The following is a 14067-nucleotide window of genomic DNA, read 5'->3' as shown; positions in this document are numbered from 1 at the left end:
AGCCCACAGCAGGCACCACCTTTTTCGAGCCCACAACACACACCCAAAGGATCAACGACACCACCCCGGACCAGGAAATTGAACCCATCATGCCCAACAGCCCAGCAAGGCCAGGTTCACCCAGCAGCCCTGCAGGGCCAACAACATGCCAGCCCAGCGAGGGCACAGCCAACACACCAGAACAGACATTTGTACCGAGGCGGTCCACCAGGGAAAGAAAGGCTCCCGACCGCCTCACCTTGTAAATAGTTTTCACTTTGACTTTGGGGAGGAGTGATGTTGTGTATCTGTAAAGCATGCACTCCCATGTCCGCCACCAGGGAGTGCATCCCCTGAAATCCCAAGGGATCCCAGCATCCCTTCGGAGCACTGTATATAAGCCGGCCCCTAAGGCCTGTTCCTGAATCTGGAGTGTCTTAATAAAGACTGAGGTCACTGTTACTTTAACCTCCCTGTGTGCAGTCTCATCTATGTTAGGAAATGTTTAAGTGCACATCGAAGTATTTTTTAAATGTGGTGAGTGTTCCTGCCTCTACCACCCTTTCAGGCAGTGAGTTCCAGAGCCCCACCACCCTCTGGGCAAATCAATTTCCCCTCATATTTCCTCTAAACCTCATACCAATTACTTTAAATCTATGCCCCCTGGTTGTTGACCACCTCTGCCAAGGGAAACAGATCCTTCCTATCCACTCTATCCAGGCTCCAGATAATTTTATAAACCTCAATCAGGTCTCCCCTCAGCCTCCTCTGTTGCAAAGAAAACAGACCCAGCACCTCCAATATTTCCTCATAGCCAAAATTTTCCAGTCCAGGCAACATTCTTGTAAATCTTCTCCACATCCTTTCCAGTGCACTCACATCTTTCCTGTAATATGGGGCCCAAGTTTCGAGCTGGGCGCCTGTTTTTCGCGCCTAAAACGGCGCCTAAAAAAATCCCCGGTATTCTCCACCTACTTACAGGTCCTCTGGCCCTCGGCGCAGCCAGCACGAGCTGTGGGGGGGGCGGAGCCAGGTCCCGGCGCTGAAAACAGGGCCGGGACCTCTGCATTTGCACGCTACAGTCGGCACGCAAGTGCAGTAGCACCAGGCGCCGAACTGTGTGGGAGGGGCCCAAAGCACGCAGCCCCTAGCCCTGGCTGAATGGCCGCACTGGGGCTGCGTGAATGAGGCTCCTCCCACGGCCAGCTCCTGCTCCTCCCCCGACCAGACCCGACACCCACTCCCCCCCCCGCCGACCAGACCCGACCCGACACCCGCTCCCCCCCCACTCCGCCGACCAGACCCGACCCGACACCCGCTCCCCGCCCCCCCGCCGACCAGGCACCCGATCCCCCCCGCCGATCAGACCCGACCCGACACCCGCTCCTCCCCCCGCCCCGACCCGAGACCCGCTAACCCCCCCCCCACCCTGACCCGAGACCCGACACCCACTCCCCCTCGCCCCGACCGATCGTCCTATCACGAGAGATTAAGTGGATTCGGCCGATATTATCTAGAGCTCAGAAGTATGAGAGGTGATTTCATTGAAACATACAAAATTCTTACAGGGTTTGACAGGGTAAACAACATACAAAATGAACTTACAGTCCGCAAGTGTGACCGAGCTTCCAGTCGCCTGTCACTTCAATTCTCCACTCCACTCCCACTCTGACCTCTCCATCCTTGGTCTCCAGCAAAGCTCAACGCAAGCTCGAGGAACAGCACCTCATCTTTCGTTTAGGCACTTTACAGCCCTCTGGACTTAACATCGAGTTTAACAATTTCACAGTGTAACCGCTGCCAATTTTTGGCTCCCTCCCACCTCCCCCCGTGCCCCACCCCCCACCCAGCCAGAGCCTGTTTTGTTTCCTTTCTCCTTGTCGCTGATTGGATTTTTTGAGGAGGTAACCAAGAGGGTTGATGAGGGTAGTGCATACGATGTAGTACATATGGACTTTAGCAAGGCATTTAATAAGGTCCCACATGGTATACTGGTCATGAAGGTTAAAGTCCATGGGATCCAGGACAAAGAAGCAAGTTGGATCCAAAATTGGCCACCCCGGCCGACAAAGAGCCGCACAGCCCTTGGGCAGCAGCCCTAAAGGTTACATATAAACCTATGAACAATGACAGAAAGGCAAAGAGTACCCAGCCCAATCAGTACACCTCACACAACTGCGCTATCTCTTATACTGAAACATTCCACACTCCACCCCCAACCGGAGCCATGCGATCTCCTGGGAGAGGTGAAAACCAGATAAAAATCCAGGCCAATTTAGGGGAAAAAAATGAGAAAATTCCTCTCCGACTGATCCAGGCGATCGAAACTAGTCCAGATCATCACCCTGGCAGTATTCTATTCCCTGCAGTACTTACCATTATATCTGCACCATCCAACAAAAGGTCATCCAGTGTAATCCCAATTACCAGCTCTAGGTCCGTAACCCTGCAGGTTACTGCACTTTAAGTGCCTATCCAACCATCTCTTAAAAGTGGTGAGGGTTTCTGCATCCACCATTCTTCCAGGCAACGAGTTCCAGATCCCCACAACCCTCTGTGTAAAGAAGCCCCCTCTCAAATCCCCTCCTAAAGCTTCCACTAACCACCTTAAAACTTTACCCTCTCGTTATAGACTCCTCCACCAATGGAAATAGGCTCTTACTATCCACTATGTCCAGGCCTCTCAATATTTTGTACACCTCAATGAGGTCTGCTCTCAATCTCCTCTGTTCCAATGAGAACAAACCAACCCAGCCTATCCAATCTGTCCTCATAACTAAGATTCTCCATTCTAGGCAGCATCCTAGTAAATCTCCTCTGCTCCCTCTCTAGTGCAATCACATCCTTTCTATAACACGGCAACCAGAACTGCACGCAATACTCCAGCTGTGGCCTAATCAAAGTATTATACAATTTAAACATAACCTCCCTGCTCTTATATTCTGTGCCTCGACCAATAAAGGCAAGTATTCCATATGCCTTCTTAACCACCTTATCCACCTGGCCTGCTACTTTCAGGGATCTGTGGACCAATGGTGGAGCTTTGGAGGTGCGGCCTATTCAGTTGGAGCTCTGCTGTAGTGAGAGAAGGAACTCCCTGCTGAAGCTCCTGTCTGGAAGGCCTGGAGTGAGCCCTGAGACCAGCCCAGGAAGAGGAGGAAAGGGCTGGCTTACTGCAGTTCAACATCCAGAGGGAGAGGAGGAGAGCAGAAAAAATTATCAACTTTATTACTGCTACAAAGAGTTGGAGAGAGGGGGAAAAGAGCAACAACCTGTATGAAAGGAGGGAGATTCTACAACATTCTACAGGTGGGTGTTGGTGCATTCCCCGAAAGACATTGCTTTATTGGTGGGGGGAGAAAAGAAGATTTTCTTCGAGGCCCGGAACATCGCGGGGGTGTGTGTGTGGAAGTGTGTGGGGGTCTTGCTTACAGCTAGGCCCCACACACCACTGAAGCACCCCTCCCCCATTGCCTAGCCTGGGATAGCTGGAGCTACCTGGCTGAAGATTTACTAATCACCCTATTAAACATCGTTGGGAGTGTGTGCCTGGGTGGCTCCAGCTGTCCCAGGTGAAGACATCTTCTCCTCCCACCCGAAAACCATCCCATAAGACTGTGCCTTGCTTTGTTTTTCCATCATCTAGGGAGTGCGCCCCAGAAAAACACCCACCCATCGCTGTGAGGGGAGACCTGCCCTCACAGCTTCCCTCTCTCTCTGTCACTCTCTCTGTCTCTCCCCTCTCTCTCTGAGAGCCCTTTCCTCCTTAATTGGAAAAACAATTAAGACAACTGAGCAGAGGGAGCAAAGCCCCTCCCCAATTGTCAACTAGGGGAGAGGTGTGCCTCATTGAGAGCTCCTCTGCTCAGAAATTCAAACAAGGCCAATTTAAGACCATTAAGGCCTGTGACTCTGGGGTGGGTGTAGCCCTTAAAGGGACCCCGTGATGGCAACTCCATCCACGCTGGTGGCAGGGCCAGCTAAGACTTATGCGCAGGCGGCGTCCACATCCCCTGCGCCTCCTGCTGCCCTGCCACCATTCAGACTAATTACTAAGAAACACAGGGTCAAGAGCTACACTCACCCCACAATGAGCATTGAGGAGTGCGTGCGGGCGATGGCTGGGATAGTCGGCCCCTCGGCCATTGTCGCAGCCTCCAAGATGTCTGGGAAGGCTGTATTCTTCCTGGGGTCGGAGCAGGCGGTGTCCCTGGCCCTTGAAAAGGGGCTCACGGTGGGCGGGACATTCCTGCCGGTGGACCCTCTCGAGGCCACCGTGCAGAGGGTCATCATTTCAAACGTCCCGCCCTTTGTTCCCGCTGAGCTCCTCCTCCCTCACCTGCACCAACTGGGGGAGGTAAGGTTAGGGATCAACCCCATACCGCTCGGCCTCAGGGAGAACAGCCTGCGCCACATCTTCTCCTTCCGCCGCCAGCTCTTTGTCCGGCTGGTGCGGGACGAGACAACAGAGGGATCATTTAATGTGGTGCATGAGGGGACTGCCTACCGTGTCTTCTGGACGTCAGACAGCGTGCGGTGCCATGCCTGTAGGGAGGTGGGGCACGTTCGCAAGAACTGCCCCGCCTCCAAGGCCGCCAAATCACCGAAGGCGGCCAAGGCTGGCGCCGCCGCCACCCCTCCCCCTAGTAGCGTCCGCATGCCTGGAGCCGTAGGAGCGCGGGCATCGTCGGGGGCCTTTGTTTTCACGGCCTCTGGCGGGGGGGAGGGAGAGCGTCCGATCGGAAGGAAGGCACGGAGGAAGGCGAAACATCTCGAGGCGCGCCAGAAAGTTTGACCACCGCGCTCAGCCCAACCCAGTCATCGGCGAGCGCGGGGAGCCCTGAGCCCGTGCCCGAGCCCTTGACCAATACCGCAGAGGGGCTCTGGCGCGGGCAAGATAAGAAAAAGGGGGGTGGCGGAGCGGGAGGCCTCGGCAGACATGGAGGCCTCCCTGCCTCTGCGCACCCCCAGGAACAAAAGGAGGCACCGCTCCAATGAGGCGGAGGGGGAACAACATCCCTCCACGGAGGAGTCGGTGCCCGCCGCGTGTCCCGCGTCCCCCACCAGCGCACCCAAACTGCGCCATAGACGGGAGGAATCTGTCCCCGGGGAGGGTGAGGCAGTCGAGGCTGCCCAGCCTCTGCCTCCCGGGGATGGCGTGGAGGATCTGCCTGTCGTGGGGGGCGTGGGGCCAGCGGAGGAATGCGTTGCCGCCGGGTCGAGCGTCCCGGGGACTGAGGTGGGCGGGGCCGAAAAGGCCGAACCTGAGCCCGCCCAGCCTTTATCCAACTTCCCCCGGGATTTGCTCGACTTGGCAGAAATAAACAGTATTAACAATTTTAATGAATCTGTACACGCTGGGCCGGGAGGTGGCGGCGGGGAGGGGGAAGAACCACAACCCTCGCCGCCGACTTTGGAGCTGGGGTACTTGGAGGACCTGGAACATTACTTTGGCCAGGTCTCTCCGTGTTCCCCGGCTCCTGGGGCGGAGGAGGAACCCCTTCCGCTGTCACTTCCTGACCCAGCACCATTTTTAAAAGAGCCCAGTGGGGACTCCTCTGTCGACGATCCTGGGGGTTGGGATCGGGGCAGAGCCAGGGCCGGATGGAGTGGCCGGGCTGTTTGCTGTACCTCGTGCGGTCGACGGGCCGGCTGCTAGCGGCGACCTCCCGGAGGAGGACAGGGACTCGGTGGAGGACGCGGGTGAAGATCTCGAGTCCATCACCAGTGAGGCGGTGGATCTCCTCGTGCCCGCCGCTGAGTCCCCCCTCATTCCCGTAGAGGAACTCCGGGACTTTCTGGTCCAGAGCCAGGGTAGCTGCAACCGAACCCATCTGGCCCGGGAAAGATGGTCCGAGCCGGGGCTGCTCATCGCTTCCGTCCGCGTCGCCGCTAAAACCATGGCCGCGGGCGGGCCCTTATCAAAGGCACAAGGCCTTGAGCTGCGCCGGCTCAAAAAGTTCCTCGCTGGGCTGCTGAAGGAGTGGAGGTCAACAAACGACTCCACTCCACCCCCCACAATAGGTTAGGTAGAGGTTGCACTATGCTCTAGTCATGAAGATAACCATAGCCAGCCTCAACATCAACGGCGGCAGAGAGGCACGCCGTAGATTTAACAATTTTTCGCTCCTGCGGGAGGGGAAATATGCGGTGTGCTTCCTGCAAGAAACCCACACCGTTCCGGGAGACGAAGCCACGTGGCTCCTGGAATGGCAAGGAGAGGTCCGCATGAGCCACCTCACTACCACTTCTTGTGGGGTGGCCATCTTGTTGGCCCCGCATTTTCAGCCGGAGATCTTGGGGGTCGAGGAGCCCATGCCAGGCCGCTTGCTGCACGTAATGGTTCACCTGGGGGACGTGCCGCTCCATCTCATGAACGTGTGTGCCCCTCAGCCCGGACCGCAGCAAATGCGCTTCTTCGAAGAGGTGTCCGCTTTTCTTGGCTCCGTCGACGTCGGCGACTGCTTTGTCGTCGGGGGGGATTTTAACTGCACCCTCGAGGCGAGGGACCGCTCCGGTGCCCCGCAGAGCATGACGGCGATGGAGAAGTTGAGGGACCTGGTCGGGTCCTTCGACTTGGTGGACGTCTGGCGAAATCTCCATCCCGACTGCAGCGCCTTTACTTGGGTGAGGCCTGGAGTAGGATGGTCCAGAGTCGACCGCATTTACGTGTCTCGGGCGTACGTTTCCTGCGTCCCAGCGGCCTCCATGCGGCCGGTGCCGTGTTCGGACCACCACCTGGTGTGGGCGGAGCTCGCTTCGCTCCGCGTGAGGACGGGGTCCGCGTACTGGCATTTTAACAACCAGCTGCTGGAGCACGTACGGTTCCAGGACTCGTTCCATCGTTTCTGGGCCGACTGGAGTAGGAAGCAGGGGGGCTTCCCCTCCTTGAGGCTATGGTGGGACGTGGGCAAGGCTCACGTCCGCGTCTTCTGTCAAGAGTATGCGAGGGGGTCGACCAAGAGGCGGGCAGCCAGGGTCGGGCGCCTAGAAAAAGAGGTGCTCGAACTGGAGTCCCGTCTCAGTCAAGTCGTCGAGGACCCGGCCCTGTGGATGGTGTACAAAGCGAAGAAGGCCGCGCTGAAGGACCTGCAGCTCGTCGGGTCCCGAGGCGCGTTCGTGAGGTCGCGGTTCCGGTCCCTGCGGGATCTGGACCGCGGCTCCCCCTTCTTCTACCAGCTGGAAAAAAGACAGAGTGTCCGTAAGCAGCTCTTGATGCTGCTGGCCGACGACGGCTCTCTCGTCTCGGATCCGGAGGGCGTCAACAACAGGGCCCATGAATATTACGGGGCTCTGTTCTCTCCGGAGCCGTCCAGCGAGGAAGCGCGTAGAGTTTTGTGGGAGGACCTGCCGAAGGTCAGCCCGGAGGGCGCCGAAAATCTGGAAGCTCCGCTAAGCCTGGCGGAGCTGACCGGCGCCCTCGCCCGGCTCTCGAGGGGAAAAGCCCGGGGGCTGGACGGGCTGACCGTGGAGTTCCACAGGGCGTTCTGGGATGTCCTGGGGGGCGACTACGCGTGGGTCCTGGGGGAAAGTCTGGCGACCGGGGAGATGCCCCTCTCTTGGCGCAGGGCAGTCATCGTCCTGCTGCCTAAGAAGGGCGATCTCCGCCTCCTTAAGAACTGGCGCCCGGTCTCCCTCCTCAGCACGGACTACAAAATTTTCGCCAGGGCGATGTCTGCTCGCATTGGCGCCGTGCTGGACCACATGATCCACCCCGACCAGTCCTACACGGTCCCGGGCCGGACAATCCATGATAACATCCATCTGGTCCGGGACCTTATCCATCATTCCCAGGAGGCTAGTCTGTCGGCCGCCTTCCTATCTCTCGACCAAGAGAAGGCGTTTGACAGGGTGGATCACGACTATCTGTTCGGAAATCTGCGCGCTTTCGGGTTCGGGATGCATTTCGTCGCCCGGATCCGACTTTTGTACACCGCCGCGGAGTGTCTGATAAAGGTTAACGGGTCATTGACGGCGCCCCTTCACTTTGGGAGAGGGGTGCGCCAGGGCTACCCCATGTCCGGCCAGTTATATGCCATCTGCGTGGAGCCTTTCCTGCGCCTCCTGCGGATGAGGTTGACGGGACTGGCTCTGCAAGGGCCGGGCGTGGAGGTCGTCCTCTCGGCTTACGCCGATGACGTGCTCCTCGCGGTAGACGTTCCCGCTGACCTGCGGAGGATGCGTGAGTGCCAGGAGATTTACTCGGCCGCATCCTCTGCCAGGATCAACTGGGAGAAATGTTCCGGACTCCTGGTGGGTCAGTGGCGGGTGGACTCCCTGCCGGAGGATCTCAGGCCTTTTGCCTGGAGCATGACCCATCTCCTCTATCTGGGAGTCTACCTTAGCCCCGACGAGGAAGCCTGGCCAGCGAACTGGCAAGAGCTGGAGGCCAAGGTCGCCGCTCGCCTAGGGCGCTGGACAGGACTGCTCCGAGTGCTGTCCTGCAGGGGTCGAGCGCGAGTCATAAACCAGCTGGTGGCCACCATGTTGTGGTACCAGCTGGTCACTTTGACCCCTCCCCCTGCGTTTGTCACCAAGATACAGAAGAAGCTGGTGGACTTCTTCTGGAACAACAGGAAGCACTGGGTCTCTGCCACCGTCTTGAGTCTCCCGCTTGGGGAGGGCGGTTAGTCGTTGGTGTGCGTCAGCACCCAGCTCGCGATATTCCATCTTCAGACCCTGCAGAGATACCTTTACGTTGAGCCCCCTCCTAGGTGGCGTGCTCTGGCGACGTATTTCTTCCGCCAGCAGCACGGTCTCAACTACGACACGCAGCTCCTGTTTGTGAGCTTGGGGGGCATCAGGACCGCCTTCCAGGAGCTGCCTGTCTTTTACCAGGAACTCACCAGGGTCTGGAACAAAGTCTCCACCAAGCGCAGCTCTCCACCGGCTGGAATGGCGGCTGTCCTGCAGGAGCCGCTGCTCGGGAATCCGTACCTCCACGACCGAGGTTTTAGGTGGCGGTCGGACGAGAGGGCTGTGGCTGGTGAGGTGACCAGAGTCAGGGACCTGCTCGATGGCGGAGGAGCGGGCTGGATGGCGCCAGACACGCTGGCGCAGCGCCTAAATTCCGCCAACGTCCGTCGCGCGGCCGATGCCATCGAGTCGCTAAAAACAGCTCTGGGCCCTGACTCCATTAGGTGCATCGAGGAGGCTCATGCACGTGGGGAGATCCCGTCGGAACTGACCCCCGTCCGGACGGAATTCCTCATCGGCGCCAAACCCCGGAACCTCCCTCGGGAGCCGGCACCTCACAACTTGAGCCGCCTCGAGGAAATCCCCTCCGTGCCTTTCAGTTCCGCGCGGAGGGGTTTCCTGTACGGGCTGCTCCTGCACACTCTCACCTTTGAAATCCTCGCCTGCCGTCCGGACACGCCATGGCATACCATCTTGCCGTCCGGAGGAGGCGGGGGTCCCCGATGAAGGGCACTCTACGCGGGAGTCCTCCCAGTATTTATCGGGGACTTGGCCTGGAGGGTGGTGCACGGAGCAGTGCCGTGCAATAAATTTTTAAGCCGGTTCACAGGCTCCCAGGCCGCCTGCAATTTCTGCGGTCTGGAAGAGTCCGTGTTCCATGTTTTTATTGAATGCATGAGGTTGCAGCCCCTGTTTTCTTATTTAAAGGGGCTGCTCCTGAAATTTTGGCTGCACTTCAGTCCCACACTCCTGATCTTTGGCCACCCTGTGCGGAGGGGAGCGGGTAGGTCCGAGGGCCTCCTCGTAGGACTGCTTCTGGGCACGGCCAAGGGTGCCATCAGCCGGTCCAGGCAGCGGGCGGTCGAGAGGGTCGTTCAACCTGACTGCCTGCCTCTCTTCCGCGCGTACATCCGCGCCAGGGTGTCCTTGGAGATGGAGCACGCGGTGTCCACCGGTACGCTCGCGGCCTTCCGCGAGAGGTGGGCACCGGAGGGACTGGAGTGCATCATCACGCCCGGCAACCAAATTTTAATTTGACTTTATGTTTTAAAGTTTAATTTGTTTTAATTGCCGGTGTTTTTAGTGTCCCCTCCCCTTTTGTAGGGGGCACTTGTAGGGAAAAATATATATGATTTTAGTGCCCAAAAAAAAACTTTAAAAAAAAACAAAGAAACAAAAAAAAATACAAAAAACAAAAAAGAAGGACCTTGTAAATGTCTGGTGCGTCCCCCAGATCGGGGGGCCACGATTTACTGTTTTCGTTTCCCCCAAAAAAGAGTTCTGTGGACAAGCACTCCAAGGTCCCTTTGTTCATCTACACTATTAAGTGGCCTACCGCTTAATGTTTATAGCCTGTTTATAGAATAAAAGGAAAAGGAGGTGGGGTAGCATTGCTGGTTAAGGAGGAAATTAAGGCAATAGTTCGGAAGGACATTAGCATGGATGATGTGGAATCGATATGGGTAGAGCTGCAGAACACCAAAGGGCAAAAAATGTTAGTGGGAGTTGTGTACAGACCTCCAAACAGTAGTAGTGATGTTGGGGAGGGCATCAAACATGAAATTAGGGGTGCATGCATAAAGGTGCAGCAGTTATAATGGGTGACTTTAATATGCACATAGATTGGGTTAACCAAACTGGAAGCAATACGGTGGAGGAGGATTTCCTGGAGTACATAAGGGATGGTTTTTTAGACCAATATGTCGAGGAACCAACTAGGGGGGAGGCCATCTTAGACTGGGTGTTGTGTAATGAGAGACGATTAATTAGCAATCTCGTTGTGCGAGGCCCCTTGGGGAAGAGTGACCATAATATGGTGGAATTCTGCATTAGGATGGAGAATGAAACAGTTAATTCAGAGACCATGGTCCAGAACTTAAAGAAGGGTAACTTTGAAGGTATGAGGTGTGAATTGGCTAGGATAGATTGGCGAATGATACTTAAGGGGTTGACTGTGGATGGGCAATGGCAGACATTTAGAGACCACATGGATGAACTACAACAATTGTACATTCCTGCCTGGCGTAAAAATAAAAAAGGGAAGGTGGCTCAACCGTGGCTATCAAGGGAAATCAGGGATAGTATTAAAGCCAAGGAAGTGGCATACAAATTGGCCAGAAATAGCAGCGAACCCGGGGACTGGGAGAAATTTAGAACTCAGCAGAGGAGGACAAAGGGTTTGATTAGGGCAGGGAAAATGGAGTACGAGAAGAAGCTTGCAGGGAACATTAAGGCGGATTGCAAAAGTTTCTATAGATATGTAAAGAGAAAAAGGTTAGTAAAGACAAACATAGGTACCCTGCAGTCAGAATCAGGGGAAGTCATAACGGGGAACAAAGAAATGGCGGACCAATTGAACAAGTACTTTGGTTCGGTATTCACTAAGGAGGACACAAACAACCTTCCGGATAGAAAAGAGGTCAGAGGGTCTAGTAAGGAGGAGGAACTGAGGGAAATCCTTATTAGTCGGGAAATTGTGTTGGGGAAATTGATGGGATTGAAGGCCGATAAATCCCCAGGGCCTGATGGACTGCATCCCAGGGTACTTAAGGAGGTGGCCTTGGAAATAGTGGATGCATTGACAGTCATTTTCCAACATTCTATTGACTCTGGATCAGTTCCTATGGAGTGGAGGGTAGCCAATGTAACCCCACTTTTTAAAAAAGGAGGGAGAGAAATAACAGGGAATTATAGACCGGTCAGCCTGACATCGGTAGTGGGTAAAATGATGGAATCAATTATTAAGGATGTCATAGCAGTGCATTTGGAAAGAGGTGACATGAAAGGTCCAAGTCAGCATGGATTTGTGAAAGGGAAATCATGCTTGACAAATCTTCTGGAAATTTTTGATGATGTTTCCAATAGAGTGGACAAGGGAGAACCAGTTGATGTGGTATATTTGGACTTTCAGAAGGCTTTCGACAAGTTCCCAAACAAGAGATTAATGTGCAAAGTTAAAGCACATAGGATTGGGGGTAGTGTACTGACATGGATTGAGAACTGGTTGTCAGACAGGAAGCAAAGAGTAGGAGTAAATGGGGACTTTTCAGAATGGCAGGCGGTGACTAGTGGGGTACCGCAAGGTTCTGTGCTGGGGCCCCAGCTGTTTACACTGTACATTAATGATTTAGATGAGGGGATTAAATGTAGTATCTCCAAATTTGCGGATGACACTAAGTTGGGTGGCAGTGTGAGCTGCGAGGAGGATGCTATGAGGCTGCAGAGTGACTTGGATAGGTTAGGTGAGTGGGCAAATGCATGGCAGATGAAGTATAATGTGGATAAATGTGAGGTTATCCACTTTGGTGGTAAAAACAGAGAGACAGACTATTATCTGAATGGTGACAGATTAGGAAAAGGGGAGGTGCAAAGAGACCTGGGTGTCATGGTACATCAGTCATTGAAGGTTGGTATGCAGGTACAGCAGGCGGTTAAGAAAGCAAATGGCATGTTGGCCTTCATATCGAGGGGATTTGAGTACAGGGGCAGGGAGGTGTTGCTACAGTTGTACAGGGCCTTGGTGAGGCCACACCTGCAGTATTGTATACAGTTTTGGTCTCCTAACCTGAGGAAGGACATTCTTGCTATTGAGGGAGTGCAGCGAAGGTTCACCAGACTGATTCCCAGGATGGTGGGACTGACCTATCAAGAAAGACTGGATCAACTGGGCTTGTATTCACTGGAGTTCAGAAGAATGAGAGGGGACCTCATAGAAACGTTTAAAATTCTGACGGGGTTAGACAGGTTAGATGCAGGAAGAATGTTCCCAATGTTGGGGAAGTCCAGAACCAGGGGACACAGTCTAAGGATAAGGGGTAAGCCATTTAGGACCGAGATGAGGAGGAATTTCTTCATCCAGAGAGTGGTGAACCTGTGGAATTCTCTACCACAGAAAGTTGTTGAGGCCAATTCACTAAATATATTCAAAAAGGAGTTGGATGAAGTCCTTACCACTAGGGGGATCAAGGGGTATGGCGAGAAAGCAGGAATGGGGTACTGAAGTTGCATGTTCAGCCATGAACTCATTGAATGGCGGTGCAGGCTAGAAGGGCCGAATGGCCTACTTTTGCACCTATTTTCTATGTTTCTATGTTTCCTTATTAGCCCTCCAAAAGTACATCACCTCACACTTCTCTGAATTAAATTCCATTTGCCACTGCTCTGCCCACCTGACCAGTAGATTGATATCCTCCTGCAGCCCATGACATTCCTCTTCATTATAACCACACAGCCAATTTTAGTGTTGTCCGCAAACTTCTTAATCATACTCCCTATATTCAAATCTAAATCGTTGATATATAAAGCACAAAAAGCAAGGGACCCAGTACTGAGCCTTGCGAAACCCCACTGGAAACATCCTTCCAGTCACAAAAACATCCATCAATCATTACCCTTTGCCACTGGACCAAGACCTAGCTCTGTCAAGCCCGTGTGGTGGCTGGTGTGCAACGTTCAACACACGTTAATCCACACACAGGCATCTTCCACCCCCTCAATTGGATTTCAGGACTGGAACATCGGGTCCTTCGTTGAAACATCTGTGACCTCGTGTGGAAGCAAGTTATCCTGGTTCAAGGGACCGCCTATGATGATGATGAAAGGAAAGCTCCGGGTCTGTATGGTGCCAGTGTGACACATCGAGACGTACCGCGCATGCGCGTCCATCTGTGCGCAACAACAATGTCTTCCCCGCCCGCGCATGCTCAGACAGTGAGGGAGATCCGGCTCAGCCCTGCCCACTGGGAGCTCCAAGCTCCGCCCCTCACACACTCCGATTGGTTGGAGGACCACCCGCGCGCTCGGTCCTCCAGTCCCATCCCCGCTCTTCCCATTGGTTGGGAGCTGCCGTCAATCACCCGGGCAGTGTGAGTTGAGCATGTGCGGGCTGCGGGAGGTGGAGTGGCGACAGCGGGTGAGAGATGGGCGGAGGGAGGGAGCAGGTTAATAAACTCCACGGGCTTCACATACACCGAGTGTGGGCCCAGGCCCGAGAGACAACACTCTGCATTATCCGCTTCACACACACCCGGTGCTGGCCTCAGGCCCCGAACAAGAACCTGCGGCTCCGGCCTTTCCCCGAGCGGGGTCCCCGGCAGTTGCGGGGCTTTCTCCCGGTGACAGGCTCCGGGGGGGCAGCAGGGCGCATGCGCGGCCTTTCCCTGGGCCAGGAAC

At 55.0% G+C, this 14067-nt stretch overlaps 2 protein-coding genes across 13 annotated transcripts in view; one reads left to right on the top strand and one right to left on the bottom strand.

Annotated features, from left to right (window-relative positions):
- Positions 1-14067, bottom strand: part of LOC139273639 (zinc finger protein 239-like) — a 332544-nt gene that overhangs the window by 89720 nt on the left and 228757 nt on the right. The window lies entirely within an intron of this gene.
- The window catches only part of LOC139273629 (zinc finger protein 436-like), a 107902-nt gene that overhangs the window by 92332 nt on the left and 1503 nt on the right, over positions 1-14067 (top strand). Inside the window, exon 1 of one of the 2 annotated variants that reach the window (XR_011595260.1) lies at positions 13740-13807. The exons of the other annotated variant lie outside the window; for it this stretch is intronic. The gene's annotated coding sequence lies outside the window, so the exon portion shown is untranslated. Of the gene's footprint in view, positions 1-13739; positions 13808-14067 lie in introns of those variants that run through there. 2 annotated transcript variants of the gene reach the window in all.

Source organism: Pristiophorus japonicus, chromosome 9, assembly GCF_044704955.1.
Source record: "Pristiophorus japonicus isolate sPriJap1 chromosome 9, sPriJap1.hap1, whole genome shotgun sequence".
Lineage (NCBI taxonomy): Eukaryota > Metazoa > Chordata > Chondrichthyes > Pristiophoridae > Pristiophorus > Pristiophorus japonicus.
The sequence above is the reverse complement of the archived record's forward strand: the minus strand, read 5'-3'. Positions and strand labels throughout refer to the sequence as shown.